Source organism: Rhinolophus hipposideros, assembly GCF_964194185.1.
Source record: "Rhinolophus hipposideros genome assembly, chromosome: X".
Classification (NCBI taxonomy): Eukaryota; Metazoa; Chordata; class Mammalia; order Chiroptera; family Rhinolophidae; genus Rhinolophus; species Rhinolophus hipposideros.
The window spans coordinates 106,197,910-106,215,518 of record NC_138046.1 but is presented as its reverse complement, the minus strand read 5'-3'; the positions used below and the strand labels follow the sequence as shown (position 1 = coordinate 106,215,518).

The window sequence follows — 17,609 nt, the reverse complement described above, 5'->3', positions numbered from 1 at the left end:
CAGAGACTTTTTTCCCTACAATTCTTTTCTGTACATATAAGTATCCATTATGAAGTTTTTAAAAAGCCATAGGATTTTCATTTTTACTTTCCTTCCTAGTATTAATATATCCTCTCCTAATTGCAGAAGATATCATGATATACTAGAATTGACATTAGGATCAAGGTAAGCCTGAGTTCCAATTTTGGTTTTAACATTTATTAGCTGTGGAACCTTTGACAAGTTGCTCAGTGTTTCAGAGTATCAGTTTTCCAAATCTCTAAAGACAAAAGAATGCCTACCTTTAGGATTATTAGGAAAAATAAAACTAATATATGTACAGCATATAATGCAGGGCTTGACAAATTGTATCTACACAATAAATGGTAATCCTTATTACTTTAATATTTTAACATGTGTTATATTATTAAAATATAGCAGTTAAGAACATTCTTTTTCACTATACCCAGTGGTCAATTTTCCATGATCATTTTACTAATCTTTGAGCAGCATTTGTACAATGGGTCACTCCTTCTCCTTGGTAGATTTTGTTTACTTGGCTTGCGGGATAACATAGCCTCTTAGTTTAATTTCTTTTTCATTGCTTGATCCTTTTCAGTCTCCTTTACCAATCTCTTCCCTTCCCTCTTCTTCATGTTGGAATACCCTATGGCTCAGCTCTAGGTCATTTTCTTAGTCTACACTCATCTCTTAGTGATTTCATCCATTCACATGATTATAAATACAATTTTTGTCACCACCTCCTAAATTTATACCCCCACCTTGTTCTGTCTCCTGAAATCCAAACACATATGTCCAACTGCTTATTTGACATCACTACCTACTTCACATTTGTTACTTATAAGCTTGTCCAAAACTGAACTTCTCTTTTCCCACCCAAATCTGTTCTACTCACAGTTTTCCCATCTCAATTGATATCGGTTTTATCCCTCCTTTTGTTCAGGCCAAAAATCTTGGAATCCTCCATCATGCCTCTCCTTCTCTCACATACCACATCTAATGTCATCAAGCCCTGTTGGTATTGTCTTCACACACATCCAGAATTTAAACATTCTCACCACCTCTGCAACTATCACCTCTGTCATCCTCTTCATAAATTGCTGCAGTAGCCTCCAAACTGACTGTGCCTCTGCCATTGCCGTCTACAATTTACTCTCTATAGAGCAGCTACAGTTGTGCTTTCAAAATGGGAGGCAGATCATGTCACTCTACTACTCAAAGCCCTACAAAGGCTACTGGTTTTCCTTAGAGTACGAGGTATGATAAAAAAAACTATGGTGAATGTTTAGATTAAAAAAAATGTATTGCAGTAAAAGACACATTGCCATTAATCCACCTCAAAACACTCCCTATCACTTGGAACACACTTATCCCATCCTTCTTGCCACTTTCTGAAGCAGCTCTGGAAATCCTCTTTCGTGAGTGTCTTTAGTTGTACTGTCGTGGCTGCCTCGATGTCCTGAATTGACTCAAAATGTTTACCTCTCATGGTCATTTTGACTTTGGGGAAGAGCCAGAAGTTGCCTGGTGCCAGATCTGTTGAATAAGGTGAATGAGGACACATAGTAATGTTTTTATTTGATTGAAATTGCCATATACCAGAAGCGATGTGTGACACGGAGTGTTGTCATGATGGAGGATGAAGTAAAGACACTCACGAAAGAGGACTTCTAGAACTGCTTCAGAAAGTGGCAAGAATGATCGGATAAGTGTGTTCAAAGTGAGGGGGATATTTTTTGAGGGGGATTAATGGCAATGTGTCTATATTGTAATAAATTTTTAAATTTAAATATTCACCGTATCTTTTGATCATACCTTATATACGCAAAATATTGTACTTATCATGGCCTAGAGACATTGGCTTACATTCCTTCTTTGACTTCATTTCCTCTATTTGTCCAGCCTTTTCTCACTTTCTTATTTCCTTCATCTTAAACTTGCTGTTCTTTGAACATGACAGGTAAGTTCTTGATTTAGGACTTTTGCACTGGCTGTTCTCTTTATCTGAAGTACTACTTGTATTTCCCAGAAGTCTGAAAGCTAACTTTCTCACCGCCATCATTTTGGGTTTTTATGTGTCATTTTGGCATTTGCATCATCTCCCTGAGACCTACCCTGACCACACCCTCTAAAATTGCAGCACACTTACCTCTACACTCCTGATCTCCTTGTCCACTTTTAAACATTTTTTAGGCACTTCTTACCTTGTAACATTTTTCATAAGTTACTTCTTTTTTTAATTAGTTTCAGGTGTACAAAACAGTGTAATAGACATTTACACCCCTCACAAAGTGATAATACCAAGTCTAGTCCCCATCTGACACCATACAAAGCTATTATAATAAAATTGCCTATATTCCCTATACTGTATTGTACATTCCATATATATGTTTACTTATTAGTTTCGGGTGTACAGAACAATGTAATAGTTAGACATTTACAACCCTCACAAAGTGATAGCCCCCTCCCCCAATGTACAACTCTTCATAAGTTACTTCTTTATTATGCTTATTGGTTATCGCTAGAGTTTTAGCTCTACAAGAGCAGAGATCTTTGTCCATTTAATTCACTGAAGTATCTCAAGCACCACGAGTGATGTGAATTTGGTGAAAAATTGTTAAATGAATATTGCTATGAAATAGAGATAATCATCAATAACTAATGATACTGTTGTGAAGATTTAAATAAAATGGTGCACTTAAAGTATTTTATCACAGGGCTTGACACATATCAGGGGATCAATAAATAGTAGCTATTATTGTCTCACAGCAGTTAAATCACATGATTTACACCCCAAATCAAAAGTATTACAACATGAACCCTTTCTTCCAAATTAAAGTTTCACTAATTATTGCCATGAGAAGAGAATATCCGCTCTAGGTACAGACAACCATATCCTATTTTATTAGGTTCACCTAGCAAAGACAAAGATATACATAAAGTCGATGGCTTACATATGTCAGTAACATAAATTAACACTGTTCTTTTTACTTTATACCAACTAAGTATCATATAATTTTAAAAGTTGGTGGCAATTAAATACTCTGTAACATGGGGAAATTTTTAAATATTGCATTAAGATAATTTATAAGATTATTGAGAACTCCCCAAGTGATAAAGAGCTAACAAAAAAAAATGATATTCCCACTATGCATTTTAATGAATAACCAATTTTCTTTCTTTTTTATTTTTGTAGATTCCAATGACAGTTTGGATTGTTCAACATATTTAAAATTGTAGGTTCTTTTCCCCAACTTCTAAATAGGAAAAATAATTGTAATGAGGTATTCTTATGTGTCTCACAAATGGAGGTTCTAGTGTGTGGAATTCAATAGAAAATAAATACTTTATTTTCTATCTTATTTGTAAAAACACTGAAAAAATAGTTATAACTGGATGCCTTTTGTAAATCAAAACAAAAAGTATTATTTCTGACTATTGAATGGATGTTCTCATTTTGTCTCCTTCCCAATCATCAGTTGACTATTTAATAAAATACATTCATTCTTCTATATATCATTCATATAGCTTAGTCTTTTCCAGAGAATTTACAAATGTTTTACTGCCTGCCAAGCCTTGTATAATTAAACTAGATGACAGAATGTGCCCATAGTTTATTCTGTGGATCTCTGACTATAGATGCAGAGGCTTACATTAAGTCAGGGGTAAATAATACAGTTACATATTTTTCTTCTTCCACTAAGTATATTTTAAGGATGTTGACTCTGGAATTCACTAAACAGGCAATTTGTGAATAAATCTATTGCTATTTGTTTCTTATCCTTTCATTTTCTTGGGTGTTCTCCATACAATTCCATCTCTTTCCTCCAAGCTTGATTATGTTCAAATATTCACCTGTTCCCACTAAAGTTCATTAATTTTTTTTATCGCCAGAAAAGGAGGGAGAACTAGAAGGAAGATCAAAGAGAATAGCAAACTTCACATTATTTCCTGGATGTTACCTTAAATCTAAACATTGTAAGTTTTCTTCTATTTCAGAAAGAACCACTTTTCCTAGGGTGTTTATTGCCACTCGTGCTTACTTCACTTAGTTACTCCTCTGCTGGTTGTGGGTGGATGAAGTTTGACTATTTCAGAATAGTTACTGGTGGGTGGGTTCAAGAATCTCTAGTGGGTTGAGAAAAAAGCCATGTTTATACAGATAGTGATCCTTCTATTAAAATCTTGAGAGTGAGTAATATTTAATGGCTATGTTTACCACGCACAGAGCAGAGTCCATCTGTACAGGAACTGACATTATCTGAAGAGAATCCTATAGGGGGCTTTGGATTTCTGTAAAGTGTTTGCGTGCAGGGATTGTTATCTCTAAAACTTGATTTTGTTACTTGGTAGACAAAGTTTCTCTCCTGAGGGCATGACATGGGCCTGGAAGCCTTTGGGTATATACAAGTACAAGATGCTATGAATCTGTCAAGACTTAGTTATCCTACTGCAGCAGATCCAAGCACACTGCTTTAAGGCCTTGTGTACATTGCTTTAACTTTAGATGTAGTACATTTATGTTGCTTGGCTTTCTGTTGTGGGTAGCTGTGGTAGTCGCATGATCTACTTAGATGCCAAGTGTGTGCATTCTCTTTGATTTGAAGTCCAGTTCTTTTATAGTTTGACATACAGAGGTGGTAGATACCAGTGATGCTATGTATACACTGAAGGCACCATTAAATTTAGAGGACACTTTCTGTATGGCCAGGCCACCAGAAATAAGAAGTCTTTCAAAATATAGAAGATTTTTACCAGTTGTTCTTGAATGACGACTTCACTTAAACTGATATTTAGACTATAATAAATTCTAAATAGCTATCATTATACTCTAATTTTCTGTCTTTTCTGTAGTGGAGAAAATGTTTTACCTTAACCTTTACCACTTACTTTAATTTTCAGAGTAATCACTGCTGTTCATAACCCACTTTACTAAAACAATACTATGTACTATCAAAGCATGGGATTTAGGTAGCTATAAAATGTGTATAGCTTTTGTAAGTAGAGAACTGGTAGTCAAATTATGCATATTGTTTTGTAATTATGATTCAAAAACCTTACCATACTAGGACAATTAAAGGTCTAAATGATTTGAGATAAAGAGCCCATTTAAAGGAATATTTTACTTTCATTTTATTGGCAAGTTTTAAAGTCAAATTTTAAAAGCCCAAAAATGGACATAACTTAAGATGTGCATTTGAATGAAGAAAGTAGAGAAAATATGCAATGATTTGGAAAAAAGCATACTTTTATCTTTTATAACTTCTGTAAGTGATGCAACTTCTATAAGTGCTGATTTTTTTCCCTGTTCTTTAAAGAATGCAATAAAGTTACATGTAATTGACAGTACCAAATTCAGACTGACATTAAGATGTGAATGTTTTAAATAAGTGACATATTTTAATTTGAAATTTTGAATCTAATATAAAATGCAAATTGCAATAGTCCTTAATGTAGGAAAGGGGAAAAATGTAGTGATTGAGTTTGGGGAAATTGTAAATTGGGCAGATTTAGCCAGCTGCAATGATGAACAAGGCTTCCTTTATTATTGCTTCAAGAAAAGCTATTGAGTGGCTCGCACAAAGTAGCTGCTTGAATGCGGGAATATCCAATATCCCTTTGAGAGGCGTATTTGATTATACATTTTCCCTTTACCCTCTCCAAGTTCCGCAGTGTCCCCATGATCACTGTTGTTCTTCTCCTTGGTGCTGTGTATGACCTGTAGGTGATACTATTGACAACTACTGTTATCTGTGTAAAATGATCTTTATCAGGCTTTAACTTTATACCTGATCCTGTTGTTCCTTTGTTTAAAATCCTCCCATAAGTCCTTGGTGCTTACAGGATTAGCTGCCAAAGGGTTAGCCTGACAGGCATTTTTTTTTTTTTTTTTTACATTCTGGTATAAGCATTGTTTTTCAGCTTCATTTCTCACTCTGGTCAAAATGACTTCTCAGAATGCATATTCTTTCACAGTGCCGAGTACAGACACATGCATGCACGCACGCACGCGGGCCTCACTACTATGCGTTTCCCACTGATTTCTGCTTGGAAAACTCTTATTCATCCTTTAATACCCATCTTAGGTGTCTCCTATGTTAAGCCTTCTTCAACTTCTCTGGTAGAGAGTTTAATTGAACACCCCTCCCTGAAGGCCTCCCCATCACCCCCAATGATCAGAATACAAATTCCTGTTAAAGCCCGTATTTTACTGTAATTAGTTTATCTGTCTGTCTCTCTCCTGTTAGAAGGGAAGCTTCACAAAGACATGAGTGAGCCATATCTGAAAACACTAGCCCAGCCTACAGGGCTTGTCATAACAGATCCCAATGAATAAATAATTCATTGAATGAATGCATCTTTGCTTGTGGATTTTGCACAACCTAGAGTTGTGGGTGCCAATTCAATGTGTATAGTTGGAAGCTGTTTGCAGCTCTTCCAGTCAGTTTTATGGTCTGCCAACACATTCTTGGTTGTACACTCCTCACTGATAGGATTTTTCCCAACAGTACTTGGCTTGATTACAGTGTTCAAAATTGTTTTTCGCTGTGTCTGGGTTTTACTTTTTTTCCCTACTTGACTTCATTCTTTCAGCTGCTGTACAGCGGGCTGCTGGGACATCCCGTTGTTACCCATTCCCCTTGTGGCCCTTGCCCATCCAAGTAACTCTGTGACAAGAAAGGCTAGGAGACTGGCCAGTTGCCAGCATCTTGTTGCTGGTGACCCTGTATTACAGTAGGCATTTGAGTGGTGAACCTGGGCATGCTGCCACAGCCAGCAGTGAAGGTGAATGCATTCCAGTGCCAATAAGGTCTAAGCCATGGAAGGAAATCCATGCAGAATTGACTTTGTCAGTGCTTTCTAGTAAAGGAGGAGATTATACATGAAAAGAGCACTGGTAGCAGTAGGCATTATTTCGTTATTTGTAGTTCTAGATGAAAGAACACCAGTATAGTTGACCTTAATTGCTGTTTTAACAAGGAGCTGATGTTAGTGGAAACTACTGTACCCTTGTTGCATGTGTTGCTTTACTCTGCTCAGGGATAAAGGACCGAATGGTATATAGTCAGGGCTATAGGTAGGTCAATGCTTCTCAAACTTGTGTTGCTTACAGATTACCCGGGGGATTTTGATTCAGTAGATCTGGGATAGATCCAAGATCCTGCCTGTCTAACAAAGTCCGAGATGAAACCATGATGTTGACATTGTTGCTCTGTGGACTTCACATTGATCAGCAAGGATAGAGAGGGAGGAGTGAGTTCATCAGAAAGCAGTGCTGGCTTTTGGGCATGCGCTGTAGATCTCGGGTGCCTCTACAAAGCCAGAAGATGACAAGAGCATGCCCTAACACAAGAGAAATCAGTTTCCCCATCACCACTTCATGTCAGTGCTGATTGGTACTGACTGTGGACGCATCCCTGAGTGTTCACCCTCGCACAGGTTTCTTTAAGCTCTTGATGAAAAGGAGAAGAGGTTGGCTACCCCACCAAATCTTTATGAAAATGATTTCATACATTAAAAGGGTAAATCTCTCTCTCTTAAGGTTTGAACCTCTTGGCTGCAGAAGAAGTGAAATTCAGTTGCCAAGAGCTTCGGGCCGGTGAATTTCCACCAGGTCTCTTTCACCTAACTCTCTAAGAGAACAATAGCAGAGCTATCATTTATTGAGCTCCTGCTATATACATACAAAGAAGCACAAAACACGGTCTCTTCCCTGAAGGAGTTTAAATTTGGTCTATTCAAGGGTCAGCTTTTTGAGAGCAAGGGTGTTTCATTTGTCTTTATATTTACAAAAATACACACATTGCTTATTAATCAAAAGGTTGCTAAGACACTAACATAAGGAGAATGTATTATATTTTTAAGGCTAAATCGTGACACAAATTTACAGCATGGTTAGTAGAGTTACAAGTGACAGTCACATGCCACTTCCATGGATAGCAGAACTTCCTAATCCTGCTTTAAACATGAAATGTGGCCTTGGGCTAAATGCTGTACTAGCACCAGTCGTATGCTGCTTGTCAAATCACAAAGGGCATCCCAGAGTTTTAATTCTGTTTCTGTGTGAACATGTTTATGCTCTTTAGAAAGCCACTAAATTTGGCCATACAGCCAAACTTCTCAAAGTAGAGATGACAGAGGGGAACAGATAACTGTAGAACATGAGATAGAATGCGCTAAGGGCCAGAGAAGTAAAACACAGATCATGTGGAGGTCAGCAAACTGCCCAGGGCCTAAATCCAGCCCACCTCCTGTCTTTGTAAAGTTTTACTGGAACATAGCTATGCTCATTCATATTATCTGTGGCTGCTTTCGTGGTATAACTGCAGAGCTGAAGCATTGTAACGGAGATTGTATGGCTTGCAGTACCTAAAATCTATCACTGTAAGAAAAAGTCGGCTGACCTCTTACAGTCTAAGAAGTAGGCGCACTTCTTTTTTCCCCGTTCTGCCTTATTGAGATATAATGGACACCTAACGTTGTGTAAGTTTAAAGTGTACTAATATTTGTGGCGTTAGGGCAAGAGAACAAAAGGCCTCCAACTGTGGCCCACCACTCTGCTATACCTGCTCCTGACTCTCCTGCACTTTGATAAGCTTCCTATACATTCCATTCATATTCAAGTTCCGTCTACCCTCCCCTTACACCCTTGCCTCACAAACACCTGCACCTTGGCCTTCTTTCAAGAATAGGGGGTGCAAACACAAGCACCATGGGGTCTGTCTTCAGGATGTTAACCTAAAGAAGAGGCCCTAGTAGTGGGCTCAGAACCTGCTGGGCAGGACATTCTAACTTTGGGGGTACCAGATATGGTCTGGAAGGTGGGAGACAAGGTCTTTGGGTATGTGCACTTCCTTGGTTCCCTAGATTCCTCGTCCATGCGCAATGGCTTTGCAGGAACAGCACCAGAGTTGGACCCTCCACAGGGAGGGACAGGGCAGGGGTCTCTCCGCTTGGGTCAAACAGAGATACTTCTAAGGAGTCTCACTTAAATTGGAAACTGGTCAAGGGGAATATTAGGAAAGTGTTTTAGTTAGGTGGGATATTATGATTTATAATGTTAATGAGAAAACCATAGGCACCAAATTGCATCACTTGTGCTATAAAGCCCATGATACCAAACCTAGATTTAATAGCTGACCTAATTGCTATTTCAACCTTTACTAGAAATATAATCTTAACCAACCAGTCTGGAATTTTGTGGCCAACCATCAGCAAGGTAATCTGACACCTTGGCCCTCTCCATCCCCCACAGCAAGAAGATGTAATCTGCATGATAAAAACCTTTGATGGTCCCTTCTCCCCAAAAGATGATGCCCTGTTCTAAAACTAATTCTTTTCTCTTGTTAATAACTGCCTTGCCCCACGCATCATACCAAAAAAAAAAAAAAAAAAAATATTTCCTACAACCTCTGGGAGCGCCCATCCAGTTATTACTTGGGATGCAGCCCTATTCCTGAATTGCTTAATTAAGCCAAGTAGATCTTCAGGTTTACTCAGCCGAATTTTGTTCTTTATCAATAAGAAATGTACATATATGTGGTCTTCCTCCAGTTTCTGGCACAGAGCTTCAAAAAACCCTTGGGATTTCCTTAAGTGATAAGAGTCATAAAGGTCTTTTGTTATGTTAATGAGGCTACTTTTAGAAAGCACCTAAGCCTAGGGGTTGGTTGCCATGGGAGCCAACCACAGGATTGGACAGTTGGAATTTTCTGTTCTACTCCCTAAACTCCAGGGAAGGAAGAGGGCCTGAAGGTTGAATTAATTTCCAGTGGCCAATGATTTCATGATTCCTGTCTGAGTAGTGAAACCTCCATAAAAACCCAAAAGGATGGGGTTTGGAGAACTTCAGGGTGGTGAACATGTGGAGATATGGGGAGAGTGGGGCACCTGGAGGGGGCATGAAAGCTCCTCACTCCTTCCCCACACCTTACCCTACGCGTCTCTTCCATCTGGATGTTCCTGAATTATATCCTTTTATAACACACCGGTGATCTAGTAAGTAAAATGTGTTTTTGATTTCTGCGAGATGCTCTAGCAAATTAAAGAACCCAAGGAGGGGGTTGTGGCAACCACAAATCTATGGCTTGTGGGTCAGAAGCACAGGTGATAGACAACCTGGGCTTGTGATTGACGTCGGAAGTGAGGGGACAGTCTTGTAAGACTGAGCCCTTGACCTGTAGGATCTGACACTATCTCCAGATAGACAGTGTCAGAATTAATTTGGGTTGTAGGACACCCAGCTGGTGTCCAAGAATTGCTTGCTGGCGTGGGAGAAACTCCCCCTCTCCACATTAAAATGGGGTGTGCAGAACCCAAAGATTAGGCTTTGATGATTTTGTTGTGTACAAATGGCGAAGGGAGGTATTCCAAGGAGAGAAAACTTCATGAGCCAAGTCATAGAGACGCAAAAGCTTTAAGCACTAGTGGGGGATGGCCAGGAAAGATGGTATTTTTTACCTCTGAAAATACATACTATGTCATTTTGTCTTCACAGCCATCTCTATGGTCAGTATAGACATTTTCTTTTCAGTGAGTGAGTGTGAGAAATTAAATCATATATTAGTTAAAATCGGAACCAGGAAACCTGAATGCTTGTTTCAATACCAATACTACCAAAACCACTTTGGGCACCGCTCTTCATCTCTTAGGATTTCCACCTACCTGTCAGTTTGGAAGATCGGGGGCCATTCTAGTGTAGATCTATGATTCTTAAGTGTCTGGAGGGTATCACTGTTAATAATAGGAATTTGTTATAGGCTTAAGATGTGTCAGAGTGAGATTTGGGAGAGAAGGGAAAGAAGAACCAGCTGTAAGGGGAGAACCAGTGCTCAGTCTAGAAAATGGCTTAAGTTGCTTTTATTTTAAGGTTAGACTTAAATAAAATGACATAGTTAATTAGTGTCTGAGCTAGAATTAGAAAATAATCTTCATGACTTTGGGCTCTGTGTTGCTTGTCTTCTATACCCGATTTCGATAATCAGCAATGTGGCACTAAATATACATTCAGAAACTCTATTTTACCAGTGGGAAATGGGGGTATACTAGACTAGTGGTCTTCAAATCTTGGTGAAAACAGTAATCACCTGGTGAGCTTTCTAATGTCGATTCCTTGACCAAATGAGGGACCTGATTCTGAAGGTCTGTGCACGGCCTGGGAACATGCATTTAGAAAGCATCTGTGGAAATTTAGATGAAGGTGGTCCTTGGGAATCACTTAGAAAAGCAGTGGAATGGAATGTACTTTCTTTCCGTTTGGACAGTACCTCTCTACTGAAGTACCTTTAGTGTGGTGAAGACCTGAGCTATTTCTCCAAGGCAGATGACTGACTTGTGCTGACCCATCCACTTTATTTTGCCCAGTTCCGCCGAGGTCTATGGAGTTAGGGAGTCACCTCTGATCAAGGGACAACCGGCAGTTTTCTGACCTTCTCTGATTTTATCATCACCATACTCTAACTCGCTGAGCTAACCAGCCACAGTTCTATTGGAACTCACCATGGAGACAGATTAATTTTAACTCTGAGAGAACATGGGCTTTTCAACACAAGTTAAATATAGGCTGGCACAGAACATTTACAGAAGCGTTAGGTCCTCAGAATTTTTTTTTAACTCCCAAACTTTGAGCTGCTACTAACGTATGCTCCTCGTACTTTCTCCTGGTCATTCTTACCTTTTCTTCTTCCTCTGATCACAGAAATAGAGAAGAGAGGACTTCACCAGCGGGAGACACTGAGGTCATCTATTAGCAAATTTCTCCTGAAAGATCACATTGAAAGTTAATGGAAAGAAAAAGCCATATGGTGTAGGCTCAGAGTTAGACTCTAAGCCTTTGTGCTTGTTTGCATTTTCTTGGATGAAGCACTTACCTTAAAGAAATATCAAATACATTTCAAATACATTTCCACAAAACAAATGCTCTGAAATTTGACCAAATAGAAAATTTGGTGGTACAAATACTGCATTGTTCCATCTGTGATAGTTTTTATTTTCCCTGCAGCTAAGAGTACATACACATACACATGACTCCCACTTTTAGCAGATATTTCATTAAAATACTACACAATTTAAATGTCGATGAGACTTTTCCAAATAGACAAATTAAAATGATACCATATTCTCTTTCATTATAAGACTGCTAGTTGGCATTAATGACTTTTTGTACTTCCGATTAGAATATAGATTTTTAAAAATTACTGAGTTTCAATGGTGGAATCATATCCAGTGTAATGGGTTCTATAATAATACTGGCAAATAGAAGATGAAATGTAAAAGGCTGGTGATAATGGGCCACGTATAACCCATATGGTGGTATGCGTTAGTGTTTAAACATACTAATAAATTACTTAGTGAGAAATTACAAATACTAATAAATCTGAGGTAAGATAGAAATTTTAATGTTTGGAATATTGGCCTCCTTAAACTAGTTGTAGTTAAGGGTGGAGGCCACTGCTTGAGATTTCATCCCAGCTCTGTGAACCTGGGCGCCATATATAAACTCTGTTGTCTGTTTTCTTACCTACAAGAATGAGTGAAACTACTCGTAAGGGTGATAGGAGGATTCAGAGAGATGGCACGTGTAAAGGGCTTAGTACAGTGCAGTAAACAGTAAGTGGTTAGTTGAGTGTTCGATATTAGCAATATTTTAACCATAGTTTCCTAACTTCCTTTGTAAAAACCACTTGTCAAAGGATGAGGATGTAGTCCTTTAATGGAAATACCTTAGCTCCATTGTGCATATAAACATGTACATTAATTGGTTAAAGTCAATTAATAAAAAATGAGTATAACCGCATTTTCGAAACAGCCCTATAAATAATAAACATGCCTCCAAGTTCTCGACAGAATGATAAAAGCCATCAACAGGCCCTTGCCCTGCTGAGTTTCCCTATGAAGCCAACAGCTCAGCCAGCCTTCTCAAAGGCCACGGAAGCTTGAAGGTCAGACACTGTATGTGTAGGGGTCACCTCCAGATTTAACTCTTCATTCAGGCCACTTCGATCTGTTGCTGTGTCCATTTCTCTGAGGTATGAGACATCTACGTTTGAAACACTGACAGTATGAGAAAGGTAGTAATGACACCCAGTAATTATACTCAGATCTGCTCAATTAAAGGCAGAAATGGTAACACAAACATCAACTCTTAAAGACAGAAAATTTGACTGTGAGACCCCAGCTAGGTCCCTTCTTCCACTGGTCTTCAAGCTGGGTTATACTTAAAATATCTCAAGTACTTAAATTAATGATCATATAGGGGTGGTGGATGAGGGTAAAGGAGATCCAATATATGATGATGGAAAGAGAACTGACTCTGGGTGGTGAACACAATGTGAGATAGAGATGATATATCACAGAGTTGTACCCTTGAAACCTATGTAATGATACTAACCATTGTCACCCCAGTAAATTTTAATTTAAAAAATCATAGTAATAGCAATAATTCTGTTTAAAGTTATAGTTATCATGGCCCTTTATTGATTTAAATCTTTATGGAAGTGTGGAACTCCTGAGAGCATGTCTTCCCCCCATCCCTTGTTTTTACTATTTGAGAAAGCAGCACCCCCAGGGGAACTGACAGATTCACGTATGGAGCTTGTGATGCTTGATCCTCCTATCAGATGGAAATATATTAGGAGCACTGTGAACTTTCAGATAGATTACATTTATGGTTTTCCTGACATCTATCAGGCCCATCATTTTTTCATAAAATGAAATTAGAAGTTTCTGATAAGCTAGACTTCTCACAGGCTCTATTGGTAATCACCTCCATTTTTTGTTTTTTTCGGTGTTAACAAATTGATAATTTGTTCCTAGATCTTTGTACAGATCAAAGCAACCTGACTGATTTGTTATCACCTAGACTTTACGTGAAAAAGCTGCATGGTTTTCTATTTGTAGTGAAGGCATTTTTCTCTTCGTAGTTGAGCATTTCTCCTAAGTCCTTCTTTGTCACTTTAGAAAAGTATCTAACTTAAATTGGAATGGATTTCAGTGTAAAGTCGTTTAAACTACCACAGTGTGACGCAAAAGGAAAAACAAAAGTGACTGGACAAAAAGGTAATATCCTCAGGTGCTGTAGGGACTGATTCATCTGTAGCCTGCTTTTCTAAGATGGTATATGGATTTGGGGGTAAGCCCCATACTACCACTCCCCAACCCCATGCCACCCCTAACACTAGTTACAAACTCCTTTTGGACAAGGTGCCGTCATGACAAATCCCTACTATTTTACCATGCTGTTATCTATAGTTGCTTTCTGAATTCTACTGAATAAATGAATATATGATAATTTTAATATTTCTATTCTTGAAATATTTCAGCTCTGCCATATATTATCAAGATGTCCTTATCTTTAAAATGAGGATAATAATAGTATTGACATCAAAGACTTGCTGTAAGAATTGAAAGAGTTGGCTCAGTTAAAGGACCTCAGCAGAGTCTTGCTCATAGAAAGCGGTGGATAAATGGCAGTTGTTGAGAGAGCTCTTTCTGTGGCATCACTTATTTTTAAATTGTAGTTTGACCAGATATGGGCTCTTATTATCAAATTGAGCTTCGGAGATATAAATGACTATAGGCAGGGCATTTCCTGTGCTTTGTCTAGAACAGTTATAGAAATGAACTCATATTTTGAAATTTCATGTTAATAGATTCAAGTAATTTGCACGGCGAGGAGGCAGTGGATAAATTATCTTTCTGTTCCACTCTTGAAATTTTGCATAGCAATGTAACAGAATTCTCAAAATGGGGAGGCAGTTTAGCTTCATGTTTATCAATTCTCTCTACACATGCTTGTATCACTAGCATTTTTCATCTCATTCAGCCATCCACTCCACTTGGGAGCCTACTTAAAAGATGTTACAGTGAAAAGTGGTTTATGTCATCTTCCCATGTCTTTGACATCTCCATTTTTCTGGAACCTACAGGGATAGGTGAGCACTCCATGCTAATACTCCAAGAATAGATTTTTTTCCCCCTACACCTGTCTCTTCTTGTGTATGATTCGACTTATCTCTTTGAAATATTTCAGTGGTATAGTTTCTACAAACATGACTTTATGCTTTAGACTTGAAAGTGAGTATCTTTGAGGATAGTTACATCTTACTTGTTCAAGGCGTGAAACATACAACTATCTGATTATTCCCTGCTACCGTGATACACAATGATTCTGAAGTGAAGTCATACAGTACTGTTTCCCAACCTTCATCTTGAATAGTTAAAGAATGAAGATTAAATATTGAGGTCAGTTACTATACACAAAAAAATGCATGGATGACTAAAGTTATTATATTTCTAATTTATTATAGTGCAATTATATATTTTAACAAAAAAAGCTCTTAGGAGGCATAGTGCAGGGAAGTTATCTTTATAACAGTGATCATTATGCAGTCCTCCAGCATGGCTTTGGTCTAACTGCACCTTCTGGTGATCTGGGTAAGAACATTTACTGTGATTGGACTGGACCAAATGAATATTTGATCAAAAGCAAATTTCATTTTGAGCAAAATTACCAGGGAAATTTAATTATAAAAGGAACAAGACAAATAAAGAAACAAAAACTCATAGACACAGACAATAGTTTAGTAGTTCCCAGAGGGTAAGGGGGGAGGGAGGTGGTAGATGAGAGTAAAGGGGGTCAAATATATGGTGATGGAAGGAGAACTGACTCTGGGTGGTGAACATGCAATGTGATATACAGATGATGTATTACAGAATTGTACACTTGAAACCTATGTAACTTTCCTAACCACTGTCACCCCAATACACTTTAATTAAAAAAATATTTTTAGGGGCCGGCCCAGTGGCTCAGGCGGTTGGAGCTCTGTGCTAACTCCGAAGGCTGCCGGTTTGATTCCCACATGGGCCAGTGGGCTCTCAACCACAGGTTCCCAGTTTGACTCCCGCAAGGGATGGTGGGCTGTGCCCCCTGCAACTAACAACGGAAACTGGACCTGGAGCTGAGCTGTGCTCTCCACAACTAAAATTGAAAGGACAACAACTTGACTTGAAAAAAAGTCCTGAAAGTACACACTGTTCCCCAATAAAGTCCTGTTCCCCTTCCCCAATAAAATCCTTAAAAAATATTTTTAGGCATCTACATCATCCCTGAGGTGATCTCCCCAGTGAGACAAGTGTCCATCGGATACCCTACAAAATCTTTACAACTTTACTGATTACATTTCCCAAATTGACTTTCGTATCCCTGTGGCAATCTTGTGGTTACTGATTGTGCTTTCTAATCCTCTCACCTTCCCCTTTATTTCCACCCCACCCTCCCATCTAGCAACCCTCAGTTTTTCCTGTATGTCTCTGAGACTGTTTCTGATTAGTTCATTTATTTATCCTTTTCTTTAGATTCCACATATAAGTGAGATCATATGGTAGTTGTCTTTCTCTGACTTATTTCACTTGGCAAAATGTTCTCTAGGTCGGTCCATCCATATTGTTGCAAATGGTAAGATTTCATTCTTCTTTATGGCTGCATAATACTCCATTGTGTCTATAAAAAATATTTTTAGAAACTGTTTCATATTCTGAAATTGAAAAGTTAACTTATTAACAGAGTATTTAGAAGCCAGAATCCATATTGAGCCACTGAATGGCTCCGTGGGTGGACTATGACAGGGGCAGGGGCTTCCCGTGTTTCTGAAGATATAGTTTAAGATTATCTTGTGGGTAGTAAAAGGGAGGGTGCTTACAGTACGTGGAGTTACAGACACAGCAAGAATGTAACCCTGCTGGCTGCACCTTCTTTTCCCCATAGGGAATCCCAGGAAAGCAAGAAGAGGTAAAGTGGCAGAGAAGGGCCGGTGGTATGTGATTCCAGGATCTACTCAAAGAAGTTTGCAGGTACATTTGTAGGTCATGAGCTACACATCAGAGACTCAATGGTTAATTTTACTTACTAAGATAAAGCTTTTATTTATCTGATTTTTAACAGATGCAATATAAGTTATTTAATTAGTCTTTACCATATGGCTCTCTTATCCTTTATATTATTTCATACATTTTCAAATCTGCAAAAATGGTGGTGGTAAATAGAGAACACAATGTAAAATGTCAACTCTCATTTCTTTTAAAGAGGTCAGAGTAGAGATTGGTTTTGTTTAACTGAGCTGTGTGTCACATAAATACTAAGAGTTGAATGTGGCCTATAATATTTATATCATAATTCTAATTATGTAACCTTGCTTCTTGTCACGTGACTTATGCATAATTTACAATAAAGACTATCACATTGAGCTAAACAAGGTTTAGCATTCCTGAAATGTCCTTATGCAGTGCTTACTGGACTCTACAAGTTAACTTGCATTGTGTTTGTCTCCACTGTCCATGTCTCTTTTCACATTATAGTTGATGATCCAGTCTAGTACATTTACATACCAATGCATTTTTCTTGGAAAATTAGTTCTATGAAATAGTCTGAGGGAAAAAAAGTAAAAGATTCTTTGCTCAATTAAAGTTGGAAAATGCCGAATTCTGTGTCTCTTATTTGGATATTAATAATAGACATAAGCATGACTAAAGGCTCTGAGAAGTCCCGCAGTTAAAAAAACAACAACACTGAAGAGTTTTTAATCCAGTGATTCCTGGGTATATTTGACCAT

At 38.2% G+C, this 17,609-nt stretch overlaps 1 protein-coding gene across 2 annotated transcripts in view; it reads left to right on the top strand.

The window, feature by feature from the left end:
- Positions 1–17,609, top strand: part of IL1RAPL1 (interleukin 1 receptor accessory protein like 1) — a 1,302,015-nt gene that overhangs the window by 14,972 nt on the left and 1,269,434 nt on the right. Inside the window, exon 1 of one of the 2 annotated variants that reach the window (XM_081041669.1) lies at positions 16,771–16,851. The exons of the other annotated variant lie outside the window; for it this stretch is intronic. The gene's annotated coding sequence lies outside the window, so the exon portion shown is untranslated. Of the gene's footprint in view, positions 1–16,770; positions 16,852–17,609 lie in introns of those variants that run through there. 2 annotated transcript variants of the gene reach the window in all.